The 15,031-nt window shown below is 36.3% G+C and overlaps 1 long non-coding RNA gene across 2 annotated transcripts in view; it reads right to left on the bottom strand.

Moving 5' to 3' along the window:
• Nucleotides 1-15,031, bottom strand: part of LOC144192419 (uncharacterized) — a 97,626-nt gene that overhangs the window by 38,998 nt on the left and 43,597 nt on the right. The window lies entirely within an intron of this gene.

The raw sequence follows: 15,031 nt of genomic DNA, 5'->3' as shown, positions 1-15,031 counted from the left end.
TTGCACTGGAAATAAAAATGTAAAAATGCAAAATTAACGAGCTGAAAATGACTCCTTGACTTCCGTCCCAACTCATTTACATGACTTGTGGATGAGTTGCGAGATAAGTGCATTTGACTCAGGTGACATCCATATTTCAACAAATGACTTTTCAATAAAACTTTCGCCAGGATCCAAATGGTGCACTCAGAGGACTCCTGACTGTCTGTAATAAAATGTAATTGAGTTTTTTTGTGGCTGGCATTTAGAGTACAAAGTCATCAGAATCATTAAAGGGCAGGGTTTCATCCCAGCGTTACGGGGAAAAAAAGGAAGTATTAGGCTCATGCTGAAAAGTAGAAGATACAACTATTACGCTCAAAATTTGTGGCAGTCAGCTTTCAGGTTAACAATTTTAATTTAATTTACCTTTGACTCCTCAAAAATGATCCAATAGAGTGATTCAATTCTTTGGTTAACATGTTCTCAATTTAAAATTAGCATTGCATTATTATTTTTGTATTTAGTTTATGTTATAAATGACTACATATCACAGTTTTACTTCAATAATCTCATTTTTGGGAGCTAAATATGACAGTTAATGTCCATATTTTGGACTATATGTCGCAGGCCCAGCCATTCTATGAAGAATAGTGCAATCTATAAACCGGAAAATACCCATTAGGCACACACATGATGATAAAAAAAAGAGCCAATGGGAGGCCTGGTAAATTTGACTGGTACACTCTTCTGGCTGCCAAGTAGCAAGTCTAACTCTAGCTGTCGTGGCTGTTTGCCACCTACCTCACGTCCCAAGCCGCCTTCTTTCTCGGCCACACTCAATGGTTCACTTCTATTGCACTCCTAGCTCTACCCACACATTCACCATTGCAATCAATAGAATTATTTTAACATTGACCTGCTTTTACATGAAGCCAATGATGGTGCATCAACAATAAAAAGGTGTTGCCAAAGTACATCACGGACAAATAGGGTTATTATTCTAATGCAAGAATTTTTATTCACTAAACCACCCTTAACTATCCAAGCAAAAATCCTTATTCATCCATTTTCCATTCATATATTGAAAATAGCGGCGACCTTGATCTACATTAACCTCAAGCTACTCTAGCGAACAATTTTAACATTTATAAAAATCAATCTGTACCATTTCTGGGATAAAAATGATAAACATCATACAAAATAGTCATTTTTAATAGTAATGAGTTCAAGCAAGATGAAAAAACAACAATTTCTGCACCTTTCCTAGCGTTTTTTCCTTTTTTTGAAGTATACATTAGAGTGAAGATGTGGTCCTTGACCCATTTAATTCAAATGCTTAGTGAGAATGTAACACAACTGTGTCTTTGAAGTTGAAACAACAGTATTATTCATGTTCCTAAATTAGCCTGGGCTTGTTAGACGTTCATTTATTTTACAAAGGAGCACGCAATCGCACTCTTATCGAAACATAATGTCGGTTTCATGTCATTAAGCAACTGATTAGGTATGCCGGTAAATAGAATGAAGCAATTAAATTTGCAATGGAGAGATTTCATTAGCTATAAGATCACATAGGTAAGTAAAGACTATAGTAGGTGACACACTAACACCTAGTAATTAAAAAAAACAGTCTCTCTGTATATTATATACGTGAATTTAAGCATTTACACCAAGCCCCAACCACACAAACACACAAATTGGGGTTTACCTAATGATAACAGATGACAAAATAAAACAACACAAAGCAAAAACACAGCATAATGGACCCAACCTTAGACTTTACAGGCAAATAAATGCCATATCTACAATTTAATGATTGCCAGACTATGAAATACGTATCCAGACCCACCTGATTTGGTTAGGAATCATGCCAACACTCATTCAAGTAGTAACCAATATTTTTTCCAGTAGGAAATTGACTAAGGCATTTATTTGTGTTAAGCGGACATTACCTGGGGCACAGTTGACCGTTTCTATAGACTCACAAATACTAGCCAAGTTCCATTTATCCTTTGCCAGTCCGTCTAAGGTTTATTGTGGAGCTTTTCAGTCGTGTTACTTGCCAATTTATCTTCTACCTGATCCTCTGCCAGTTAATTGTATTTGATTTGTTGCCTGCTCTGTTTTTTTGTGGATCATTTAGTTCAATAGGATTGTATTTTTTCTGTGGCTAGCCATCTGTTTCCTGGCTTTTATAATCAGGATTGTAGACTTAACACACCCTTTTTTGAATTGGTGTATTTATTGCAGCTAATAAAAATAAAAGAATCAATACATCTATTGTCTAGAGTACTTTGGTGGCTTTTGGGTGAGAGGTGGGGGATATCCTTGATTGTTGGACAGTCAATCAAAGGTGAGATAGACTAACAACCATTGGTATTCACACATATGGGCTATTCATTATGTTCCCTTCCTTAAGGTATATATTCATATCTATAGGTTGACCCCAACCCTAAAAAAAAAGGCCCCAAGTTTGGATAGACTATCAACAAGCTTAGATATAAAAACAGACTGTAGCCATAACTACTGTATTTTTCTTCCAGAACATCATTTGTCATTAAAATAACTATCATCCTGTATGTACAAAAACTGGTTGTAGTTCAAAAGATAATTCTCAAGGGATCTGAAGTACACTACTAGTGCCTTTGTAATTACTTGTGCACATTATTTTTCTATAATAGGCTTTTCCCTTGCTTGTCTCTTACAGTACATCAAAATGGGTGATAAATATTACATCATATATACACAAATAATACATTCTTTTGGTTTGCCATTTCTCATCCATGATGCCTTGACTTTTTATTTTAAAGGTAAGAATTATGAATAACTCGGTAAAGTTCAAAATATCTCTGAAAACAGATTATTTTCACAGGCTGCAGAGCTTCATAGGTCACGTGTTATTGAGCAAACATGTTGAAGGTTTACATTCTATTTTCCAAGCTCAACTAAAACTTTACAATTGAAACCCATGTGTAAAGCATTGTTTACTGCAGCTCAGATACATTAAATATGTACCTGTGTTTTTAAAGTTTAAACTATTGGCTTGTTTTTGCTTTTGTGTTCTTTGTGTTATTTCAATGCAATTTTAATGTCTTATCTTTAATGTATTTCTGTCTTAGTAATGAATGTTGACATTTATTTCAATTGGGCCACACAGAAAAAAATGCTAATTAATTTCCATAAATATGAAAATACTATAGCAGTATTTGAAAAGAAGATATAGTGTTGTTACACGATTTTATTATGCAGTTAATTCCATGAAACTTTAAATCTCATTGTACTTGTATAATGACAATAAATGCATTCACTTTAAATTAATTAAATTAACTTAATTAACTCTACTATAGTAGGTACTGAAAGTCTCTTTTGGAGTTAATGTCACAATAATAAAATTAAATGAAACTTGGTGTTTTCCATTGACCATAGACTATATTTTTTTGTAGCTAAAGTCTGCCATTTTAGACTTTTCTCAGGGACATGCACATGGGTGATTAGTGTCATTCCAAGCAATCAAAATGATCTAAAGCTCAAGGGCAGAATTAAAACAATATGTGCAAGTTGCAGTCAAATGACAAGACGAGGCCTGGCACAGATACTCGATTGTCATTGGCCTGGCAAGAGTTGGCGATCCACCTCGCTACATTGCAGATAAATAACAAACCAGACCAACGAGCAGAGACAGCCAGAAGGGGGCTTTCATCTCGTAGAGCCACTACCCAGAGAGCAACAACGCCATTCATCAGCATCACAGCAGATTCATGTGAGCTATAAACAAAGCAACAGCACGTGTGTGACAACAAGCAAGGACACACAGTCCATAAAGTAGATTTTGCTTAAGCAGAAACATGGCGTCAGCAGAAACGACATTTGCTACGCATTGTAGAATGACTACCAGGGAGTCTCAAGTAAATGAAAAAGGAAAAAAACTGCATGAAAAACTCACGTATCTACTAAAAAAAAAGGCATTGCCAAGGGAAAGCCAAATAAATAAATAAGTGCTTGCTTAACAAGATAAGCGTGCTGACTCTGGCTTGGAGAGCTGAATCACGATTTTATTGGAACAACATCACGACTAACATAAATGTAAGATCTTGGAGACTAATGGATGAGTTTCTCTGGACATATTACAGTAGTTGCTTGTGTTAGGACTCCTAACAAAGGCACAGTTGGAGTCATGAAGTCTGCTAGACAATGTGTTTTCTACTTTTCATCAATAGAACTGGTAGCATTGCCCTGTCTTACCCTATCTTTTCCTGTCTACCCTTGTCATGTCCTATCGCTTAGTTCATTCATACATGTTTTCCATCCTGCGGGTTTGTCTCCTCTATCTTCTGACAAAAAGGATCAAAGAGACTACTTTATAATGCTGCTTGTAGTCATACAGCATGCATTCTGATGTAGTTTATGTCGCTAGTCCGATATACAATATGCTTTCCCCTCAAACCTTTTCTCCTGCAAGAAAAAAAAAATAAACAAAATACAAACAACCACAAAGGGAGTATTTCAAGCGCTTCTGTTGCAGAAGCAAAACTGTCCCAGCATTAAAAAAGCAACCATTCTATATAAAAATGGTAACAGAATGAACTGGCAAGACAATTTTACTCTATTTGTCTTGCCCAATTCACAGTTCTCTAAAACTCAAGCAAACATAGCATTCATATTTCATGTAAATCCAAGTACTACTTTGTATATAGCGCAGTTTTCTCCAGACACATGTGACAGTTAAACCCTGGGTGACATACTCCTGTCTTGTTGTCTGGATACATTAACGTCCTACAGCAATCTGGTGACAGCTGTACATCAGCCACACAAGAGCCAGCTCTGTCACGTCATCAAGGCGACCAATCCTACCGAATTCCCTTAGACCCAAAACAAAACCTCGGTAGTCAAGCATTGTGCAGGGGCGACAAAGATTTTTTTTTGTGTCTGAACTAAATTTAGTTCTTTCTTGGGGCTCTTTTCGCTCTGCTCGAACTGTCACGGTTCCTACATAAGGTGGCTAAGGGTGCAGTGTGCAACTGCAAACTTATAAGGGACACATGGACCATAGCTTTTTAAGTATTACATTCTAGAATGATGATTTGGGGGGTAATAAGTAATTATAACATATGAACTTTTACATATGTACAATAATCAGATGAAATAATTAATTATTCATAGTAATTATCAATAATTCTATGGTGTATAGGAACAGAAAGGGCAAATTAAAACTCAGATCCTCGACCACTATGTTGATATTATTAATATTAACATATTACATGCTGTATCTACAATGTTTTTCCAAAGGCAGCACCATATAATATGACTATTGTAATAAAGTCAAAATATATTTACAAGTGTTGCATACTGTTTTTTTTCATATAGGTTGATCTAAAGACTCAACCCAGCTATAACTCTGATGACAGCCATTTCCTGACTTTCCTTGATTGATTGATTGATTGATTGATTAGCCTCTCTGGTACTGAATTCTGGGGGTCAAGCTTCTTTTTGTTCTGTGTTGTGTTGTATGTCGTAGTGATAGAAAAAACGGTTACAAATGTTCTCTTAATCGTCTAGTTTTAAAAATTCTGCGACCAACTTTGGTCTTGTCCAGAGGTCTTGGATGGTTAGATTTGTGGGGTCATTTGTACACGAAAAAAGATGTTCAGTATTGTGGGGGGAAAAGTTGCATTTTGGGCAGGCATCTTGTATTCCTGGATCGATCCTGGACAGGTAGCTGTTTAGTTTCCTGCTGTAGCCTGATCTGAGCCTGGCGAGCTCGGATCTCACCTTCCTGACTTTCCTCATTAACCATTAGCATTAACACCCCAAAGCCCATTTGATGAACTATCAATAGGGAGCAGAAAAGGTTCACTGACACACCCGTGTGAGTCTAATAAGGAAAGGCAAGACACACAAACACACACATACACACACATTTTAACAGAGACATTCAGTAAAGAGACTTTGTCGGGTCACAGCCACTCATGATCTGATTTCTGGGTCCGAACTCTGGAGAGTGTCCAATTGGTTTTCATTTACAAAGTGTCAGGTGATAACGAGCCAGTTTTGGACTTCTATCAGGTGCAGACAGATTTACCTTTGAAGGCATAGTCCAAATGAAAGCATTATTATTGAAAGAGCACCAATTCCAGATCAAAGTATGGAGCCAACCTAGGTAATTGTCCCCCAAAAAACCCTTATGTCGACACCCAGTGGTGCTACATACCGAATCACATCCTTTATAATGTTATGAAAATATGCACTGTGACTAACCAATATTTATCCTGACATTTTTCACTGAAAGACAATCATGTGGCTCTTTTCTTCCTATTTCTGCAAGCTGACACTTCAAATGAATTGGGACAATATCAGAAAATGAACCTTCATACACTGCCAGTCCTCCCACTTTAAATAGTTTTGGTGTCTATCACTGTCAGTGGAAGCTAATGAACCATTGCAAATGTCTTATTTTTGTTGACATTCTACATTCACAGTTCTAAGATGGAGGGTTCAATTGCAGGTTACTTCTGACCTTCCTGAGTGGAGTTTACTTGTGTGGCTTTACTCCAGATACTCTGGTTTCTTCCCATATCACCAAAAAACACATTATAAGACCCTCCAAATTGCCAGAATCAGCATGAATGGAGCTGTGTGTGGATAAGCAGTACAAAAAAATGAATGAATACTTATGCAGACAATTTTATACAAGGCGTGTACTATTTGTCATGGGAATGGATCCCAGAAATTTTGGTATTGCTGTTTCTGAAATAAAGCAATGATCACAGGTCCCAGCCTGGCCAACTAGCCATTAAATTCACTCAGCTATGTTTGATGGGTTGCGGTCTTGACAGACTGATTTGCCATCCCTGCCCCTTTCCTAAGCCGTGGGAAAAAAAAAAAGAAAGATGAAGAGCGGCCTTTCAAAAGATGGATGGCGGATTGAAAGGAGAGCATCGATGTGACTGAAATGTTGATTTGAGTCCAGTCATCGAGGTATTTGATTGACAGTTGTGAAAGGAGAAAAGGATGATGGGAAGAGGCACATCACTCTCAGAAAGTATTGCATCACAGCTGGAGCTAAAACAGATGAGCTATTTGGAAACAAACCCTAAGGGAGCAAGTTAGCCTTCAGCTGAAAGACGAGGTGAGGTCAAGGGGATGAGCATGACTGGAATGGTTATTTTGATTAAAAAATATAGCATTTAGGCTTGTGCACTTGTTAACAAAAGCCTGATGTGTAATCCGCTAATGTTGCATTTAAAAAAAGAGAGCCATAAACAATTCATATTTTCAAACATTATTCCTTCAGAGCCATACTTATAATTTAAAAGTAAAAATACATGAAAATGTGAGCATTTATTATTCATTTCAGCACTTGGAAAGTAAAAAAAAAAAGTCTGAATTCTTTTGAGAACATTATTTCACTGAAGCTAATCAATGAGTATCAATGAGAGAATGCATGCAGAAAAGTCTAATGAAGACAAATTATGATGGAGAGCCCTATACACCCATCAAAAAGAGCCACATATAGCTCCCGAGCCATAGGTTCCCTACTCCTGTTCTATATAGTTAGCCTTCTGCCTTTTTGTATTGATAATAGAAAATGCCTTTTGTTTTGTATTTGGTTTTCCCTGTTGATCAAGAATTTAGGAGGTTTTTTTTTTTTGCATTCCTAGTCTTTTCTGTACAAATTCCCTCGACTTAATGTAACAAATAGACCTGTCAAAGATGGCATGTAGTACTCTGAGTGTCTGAAGCTTCTGGGACAAAGCTGAGCGCTTGTCTGCATAAGTGTCCATCTACAAGGCTACAATTCCATTTAATTTGGGAACACTTAGGAGTCTCCTTGCACTAATTGCTCTGGCCCAATTACCTTGAGGGAAGAATCTAGTAAATGCCTGATTGTCTATTGACATTATGCAATGAGCTGGGACAAGACTATCCATCTCACTTAGTGTATCGCAGGCGTCAGCAAAACTATTTGAGCAGCCGGAAGTGTCAGTCTTTGGGATTTGAACGTTATCTACACGCCTCTGCTGGAGAATACCGATATCCATGTTCAGTATTCCAATCATGACTTGTTAAAAAAAATTGGCTGAGGTGTGAAAGATTTTTTTTTTACTCCAGTAATTTTTAACAAGATATACCCCCTTAACTTAATTCTAAAGGTTGACTTTTCTTAAAATGTTATGGCACAATCTGCACATAAATATAGAACATGTTAAAGTTTGGTGTAACTCAGACTTTTTGTAGCTTTTAGTTGCCACTGTATGTCATCGATTGTTGAGCCTAGTGAGAACAAATCTGTGTGTGTCTATTTGTGTGACACATTTTGTCAGACTATACAGATGGCAGCCCACCTGCAGGCAGTAGATTGTTGTCTTTCTGCACAGCTCAGCGCAAATGTTTGATAGCGAACAAAGAAAGCCTCCTCACAAGGTGTCAAAAAATCTTTCCTTAAACCTTGCCTTACCTCCAGACAGAGTGCACTGAGGAGAAGTCACGTAAACAGACAAACGTATACTACCCAGAGCTCATGAGCTATGGTAGTAACTTTAAGCCATTGTTAGAATAACATGTCTGACTACCTCCTTTAAAAAAAAAAAAACACAATAGTGTTGGCCAAACACTAGCTTGCAAGCATAATTATTGCAAGCACTCAAGATACAATAATAACAATAGACTGGAAAACAAATATATTGATCTACCACATCTATGTAGTATAGAGAATATGCAATTAATCATGAGTTAGATAAATAAGATGGAAAAGACATGAATGATGAATTGTAGACTAGTTATAATGTTAGTGTTAAAACATTAAGCAAAAAGCATTGCTTCCATATTTTTTCTGCAACTGCAATTCACATAAACAGTAAATTTAGTTATACAATTTAGTTACTTTAAAGAAAAATGCACTTCACCATAGTTAGCTATGTAAAAGTGCCTTATAATTTGCTGAATGAAGTGTTGAAGTTGACTTTGTATGGTGTTAGAAACCCCTTTTTGAACAAGATTAAGGATTTATTCTTGTTTGTCCTAAATCAATATTTAAATTACCATAACACATGCATTTTAATAGCCATCACATCCTAATTTGATGTGGGCACAGACAGATTGAGCTTGTACCAACAAACTAAACCCTGACAATTCTCACCATTAAGCAATGGAACACTGAAAGGACTCAAACAAGTAAACATGGCAAGTTGATATAGAGCATCTGTTTTGATTGGACTGTCATGAATTTGATGGATCGCAAAGAGTGTGGCGCCCCATTAAAGCCTCTAGAGACAGTATTCCCAATACAGCTTGGAGAATTCACTCAAGCGCTCAGAATATACTTACTGGTGTCACCTTCTCCTTTGTTTTTAAATACCCAAAGCTCCTATTCTCTTTTGCTTTCATTGGGATGTCAAACATACCCCTTAACATGATCTGTAAACGACCCGTTTACATAGTTAATTAGAGCACATGAGCCAAGACGCTGGCAGGGCATAAAAGGCTAAATGTCAGCCATGTTCTTTTATGCAGTATGAGCGTGTCACAAGAGCGAGGAGGTTCTGAAAATAGGAGCAATTGCTTCCAAGCGCTGAATCGAATCGTGGATTTTTTTGTGTCACATTCATACACACATGCATGCATGCATACACACCCCCACAGTACTATTTGACAAGCAGACACAAACCCAACTCATTTGCACATTTGAAGAGTGCGCACAGTGACTTGGCGTAGCGTACAAAAGCAAAATGCTGAGCTAATTTAGAGATGTATGCTTTCATACTCAGAAAAACACAATGAGGCTTATTTCAGAGAGAAAAAAGGGAATCATATGAATGCCTCCTGCAAGTTTAATGGAGCTTGTTAAAGCTCCATGATTTCCGTCACACCCAAAGTTTTGTAATGTGCAAAGACTCGTCTCTTTGTTTCTATGATTGTGCGTCTTTAAAAATGGCAGACGGCTCACACAGCAAGAGAAATCCAGCCCGGTTTTAGGCATCGTTCCCCCATTGCTGGTGTTTACAGATACGAGATAGCATCCCATTTGTGTTTCTCTACCTTGGAGAGATCATCCATGCTTTCTTTCAGGAGCCATTTACTGAAAAATGTTTGCAAATGCGACACTAAAATCAGGCAAAGCAGCTGTACGGATTATCATTCCTTACACAGTGGCCTCATACTGGGATACTTCTTCAAAAAAAACCCCTGCTGTTTTCAATATGGTGGTCCCAGTGAGATTCTAAGCTACATTTCAAAAGGAGTACTCTAAATATTTGGTTCATGCGCAATACACACATAATTTTTCTTCTTTTATGAATATAAAATAGTTGTTGATTGTTCAGTATTTGGTTTAGGGATTGATGAAGTAACTGATAGGCTTGGTCATTGTCTAATCTTGATTGGACATTTGGTTTAGGAGGGAAGCTTTTGTTCTATTTCTATGGGGGTAGCAAACCTAAAATTGGGATCAGGGTATTTGAAATTGGTTTTCTTCATTAAATGTCAATTCTAGACTTTGCTTCACTGCTAATAGGGAGCAGGTTGGCTCTTTAATTGAGAATTTGATTTTAAAAGAGAACTGTTATTCCAAGGCAGGAAGAAAAAACAAAAGGTTGAGGAGTGGAGTCGTAATCTATTAGTGGAAGAGTAATAAACAAGTCATTTACATAATAATCCTGTAAAATATATCATAGTAAATTGGCTTTTAATGACGCCAAATGTCATCGCACAATCAAATCAAAAGATAAAAGATGTCGTGATATAGAAAGTGTTTGTCGCAATGTAATAATTGGGACAATTAAGATAGAAGAATGTCGAGAAATGATTTTTTTCCAACATAGATAAACAGCAACCAGCTGTGAAACTATGCTTTATGGCTACATTTTGTGTCAAGCCATTTTAAATGCAATGACAACCCTTTAAAAAAGGTAAAATGTATAAATAAACAAAAAAAAAAACATGCTGTAACATGTAGGAACAAAAAGGGAATGATGCATTGAATTGTTTGTATTTTTTTAAATATATTGGTTTGAAAGAATTATAAAAAAGTGTTAGTTTATAATTTACTTTTCACAGTTTGCCTGCAATTGCACAAGAATCAATTTCCCACTGAATGCCTCATTTAGTCACCCTACAATTGACCTGTTGAGTGCCATGGGCCTCTATCCCATAGGTCCACTCAAAACCTCTCTTGCCCCTGCAGTGATCCTGAAAGCTATAAGTGGAACATAGATGTAGCTATATCAATTGACACTAAGGGGTTTGCCCTTGAAGAAAATCCATACAACATTTGGATCTTTCCACATTCTCAAAAATACAGGTACGATTAAACAATATCCTTGGGAATCATGTAAAATGATCTGCCTGGTTTCTAAGATTTATAGATTTCCTAAATATTTAGAGCAGCTGTTTGGCTTGAAATAGGACCTACTTGGAAATATTTGAAGGTGAATTTAGCCAAGCTGTTTCTATGGCTACCAAACAGGGGAACTATGGGATGGTGGGTTCCAATCCCACTAGACGTGTTCCATCTAGACACTGCCAATTGCTGTAATAGTTTCCATGCCGGACTCAAACTTGCTCACATAATTTAGTAAATGATAATCCCTCTTCGTCAGTAACTAAATTTAGATGTTTTTTTTTTAAACATTATACATAAAACTATGTCCAGGTACTTTTGAGAAAGCCTTTAATAGTCACATGGTCTGATAACCAGCTTCCCTTATTTTGCAAACCCAGGCAAAACACTAAAAATTGAGCAACTAGAAAGCAAGATGGGGACATAAATGAGAGCTAAGAGGAAAATAAAAACATTGATGTAGAAGCCAAATCTTGCTTTTTTATCCATTACAAATCAGTTCAGCAGGTAGTGCCTTGACTCGTCTCAGTCAAAGCATGTCTCAGCATTACTATCATTAACCTAATGGCTAGCGAATAGGAATAGAGGTTCCATTAATCTGAGGAGGGAGTTCATTGACTAAGCATGACTTCCTGCACTGATTGTCACATGCATAAATAGATGCATTAGCATTATGTTCTAATCACAATTTAAAAAGGTACAACCAATAACTCCATTGGTCAGAGATGCATGACTTTTGTTAACAACTAGAAATATGCAATAGAATAACACAGCAGAGTGAAAACTATACATGTACATCCATGTATAACTTGTATAATAATACTGATCATTTATAAAGGAATAATATTAAAAGAGCTGACCATGAAAAGAATCTAAACCAGAGAGTTTGAAGATGTCAGAATGACAAAGGAGAAACAAAATATGCTGTTATCTTAATAAAAAAAAAAACAAGAAGAGGTTCTAAGATAGTAGATTAAAAACTGATGTTATCATAGCTGCTTTTAGTTTAATTTTCTGGTGTACCCGAACCACAAAATATATTTTCTTTTTGAGTTAACTCATATTTATTGATTTTTAAGGGGACGGCACATAGTTAGCAAATTTTCCTCTACTTATTCAGTAGTTGTCATTTAAAGAAAACTAAGCACTTCATCATTTTTCATTTCACTCTGTGGCTAACATTTATATGCTTGTATGTCGATTAAGCGTGCAGTTTTGTTGCCCTGAATATTTATGACATGAATGAATGGCCTGCTGCCTTCATCACATTCTAATTATGGAATTGTGGGTAAATACAGCCCAGATTATAGCAACAAAGATTGGGGGAGTGATGAGCTGTCAAAACAAGGAAGAATAATTGTCAAGGTGTGTCATGCACCCACTGATATTTATGCAACAGTTCACAATGTGTAGGAGTATTTGCAGGTGAATCTACACGGGGAAATAAATCCAAGCATCTGTCCAAACCTGAAGAGATTTGTCTATTATTGATTTGCATATGTACAGTTTTCTCCAGACCATCTGTGGGCGTGTATGTGTGTGTTAGGCTGGAGGCATATGTGTTTGTATGGCAATAACAAATGTGACAAGAGGGAGGTGGCACAAGAGAATGATGGATTGTCTATGTGCTGGATGCCGAGTCTTTCGGGAACGACGTGGCTACATCCGAACAGGGAGGGACAACTTAAAGTAATTGGGTCACCACTGAGATATCCTTTTAAGACTGTATTGCCAAAAAAAAAAGGTAAGGGAAAAGCCGAAGAGTGAGCAGTAAATAATGAGGGTTGGCTTCGTGGGAGAAGCAGAAAAATAGCATGACCGGACTTTTGGTCGCTGGTCTTTTGGTCGCCAGTCAAATGTACTTAGATATTAAACAGTACTAATATAATAAACAGTACTAATATAATAAACAGTACTTGGATATTAAACAGTACTTGGATATTAAACAGTACTTGGATATTAAACAGTACTTGGATATTATACAGTACTTGGATATTAAACAGTACTTGGATATTAAACAGTACTTGGATATTAAACAGTACTTGGATATTAAACAGTACTTGGATATTAAACAGTTTTTGGATATTAAACAGTACTTGGATATTAAACAGTTTTTGGATATTAAACAGTACTTGGATATTAAACAGTACTTGGATATTAAACAGTACTTGGATATTAAGCAGTACTTGGATATTAAGCAGAACTTGGATATTAAGCAGTACTTAGATATTAAACAGTACTTAGATATTAAACAGTACTTAGATATTAAACAGTACTTAGATATTAAACAGTACTTAGATATTAAGCAGTACTTAGATATTAAACAGTACTTAGATATTAAACAGTATTTAGATTTCAGCAGTTGAGTGAATGGTGATGGAATTACAGCTAGAAGGTTAAAAATTAAAGCTAATACTGCATATGTGAGGTAGTTATACTGTAGATTCTACAAGTGCTAAACATGTCCTTGACCCTCTTTACAGACAAATTATCTTTTATGAGGCAGATAGTGAAGCCTCATTTCTAAATCTTCACCCAACCATAATCCCAAAACATCATCTTCCACTTGTTACAACAATGCTCCATCTCTCATTTTAATCATATATCATGCTCCCTTTCACCTCTCATCACACGCTTATCCACCATCTGTTCAACCATTAGATATTAAACACTAGCCTGCTTTTACAGATCACAAATCCGTAATTAAACTAACACAATTTGTCACCAACGAGTGCTTTCAAGATTGTAAAAAGAAGAAAAAATAAAGGCTCCCATCAAGGTAAGAAAATGCATCGCTATTCCAACAAATCGAGGAATGAGGAATTACCATAGTTTCATGGTGTCATTAATCATGAGACTTTGGATTTCCTTCCTACTTGGTCATCATATACACACTAACTACACAAATACACCCACACTAGAGTATATACAGTACTTTTTGTAAACCTTGGGAGTCTAATCATGTCCTAAAATGATGTCCATCAGACTGACACCACCATAAAAATTTAAAAGTAGACCGCACTGCAGTAGGAGGCCAAGAAAGTGCCTTGTCTGGTTGGCGTATGACAGTTTTGTAATAATTTAATAATGATTTGGGGTCCTCTCCCACACAGAGCATTTATGAAGGCTTCTAAAGTACAACACTTTCCCACATTGCAAACTGTTATAAAAAACAACATTCAGTTAGGGCAAATTAATATTAAATAGACGGTTGAGGCAAGTTTATTTATATATATTTTTTCAAGTCACATCCAGTCAAGGGATGTGTGTTATGCCGAGGCAATATAAGGATAAATAAATGTGTCCTAAACTTGCTTAAAACTTCTAAATCTGTAAGAAGAGTTACAAATATGCATTGCGCATGCTGCAGTGAAAAGAGAATTACTAGTCTCGGCTGATTTAGTGTTTTTCCGTCTTTGAATAGGCTTCATCTAGTGGAATTTTACAGCTAAAATCTCTAAACTGATGATTTTGAATGAAAATAAAGTCTCTACCGACTTTCTTAATTAAGACCAGTATTGCAATAACAATCACAATCTTGTTGAGGGACTGCCTCAGTGGCAAAAAAAAAAAAAGTTGGGGGAAATAATTATAACAGTTATGTGAAAGGGTTTTGTATAGAATAGAATGGCCTCATGATAACATTACATTGTGAGACCATGTAAAAGTGTTAATTTTTTGGTCCCTTGCTTGTCATACATAACATTTTTGAAC

The sequence above is a fragment of the Stigmatopora nigra genome, unplaced genomic scaffold (genome assembly GCF_051989575.1).
Source record: "Stigmatopora nigra isolate UIUO_SnigA unplaced genomic scaffold, RoL_Snig_1.1 HiC_scaffold_26, whole genome shotgun sequence".
NCBI classification, from domain to species: domain Eukaryota; kingdom Metazoa; phylum Chordata; class Actinopteri; order Syngnathiformes; family Syngnathidae; genus Stigmatopora; species Stigmatopora nigra.
Note: the sequence above shows the minus strand (reverse complement) of the source record. Positions and strands in the feature narration are given on the sequence as shown.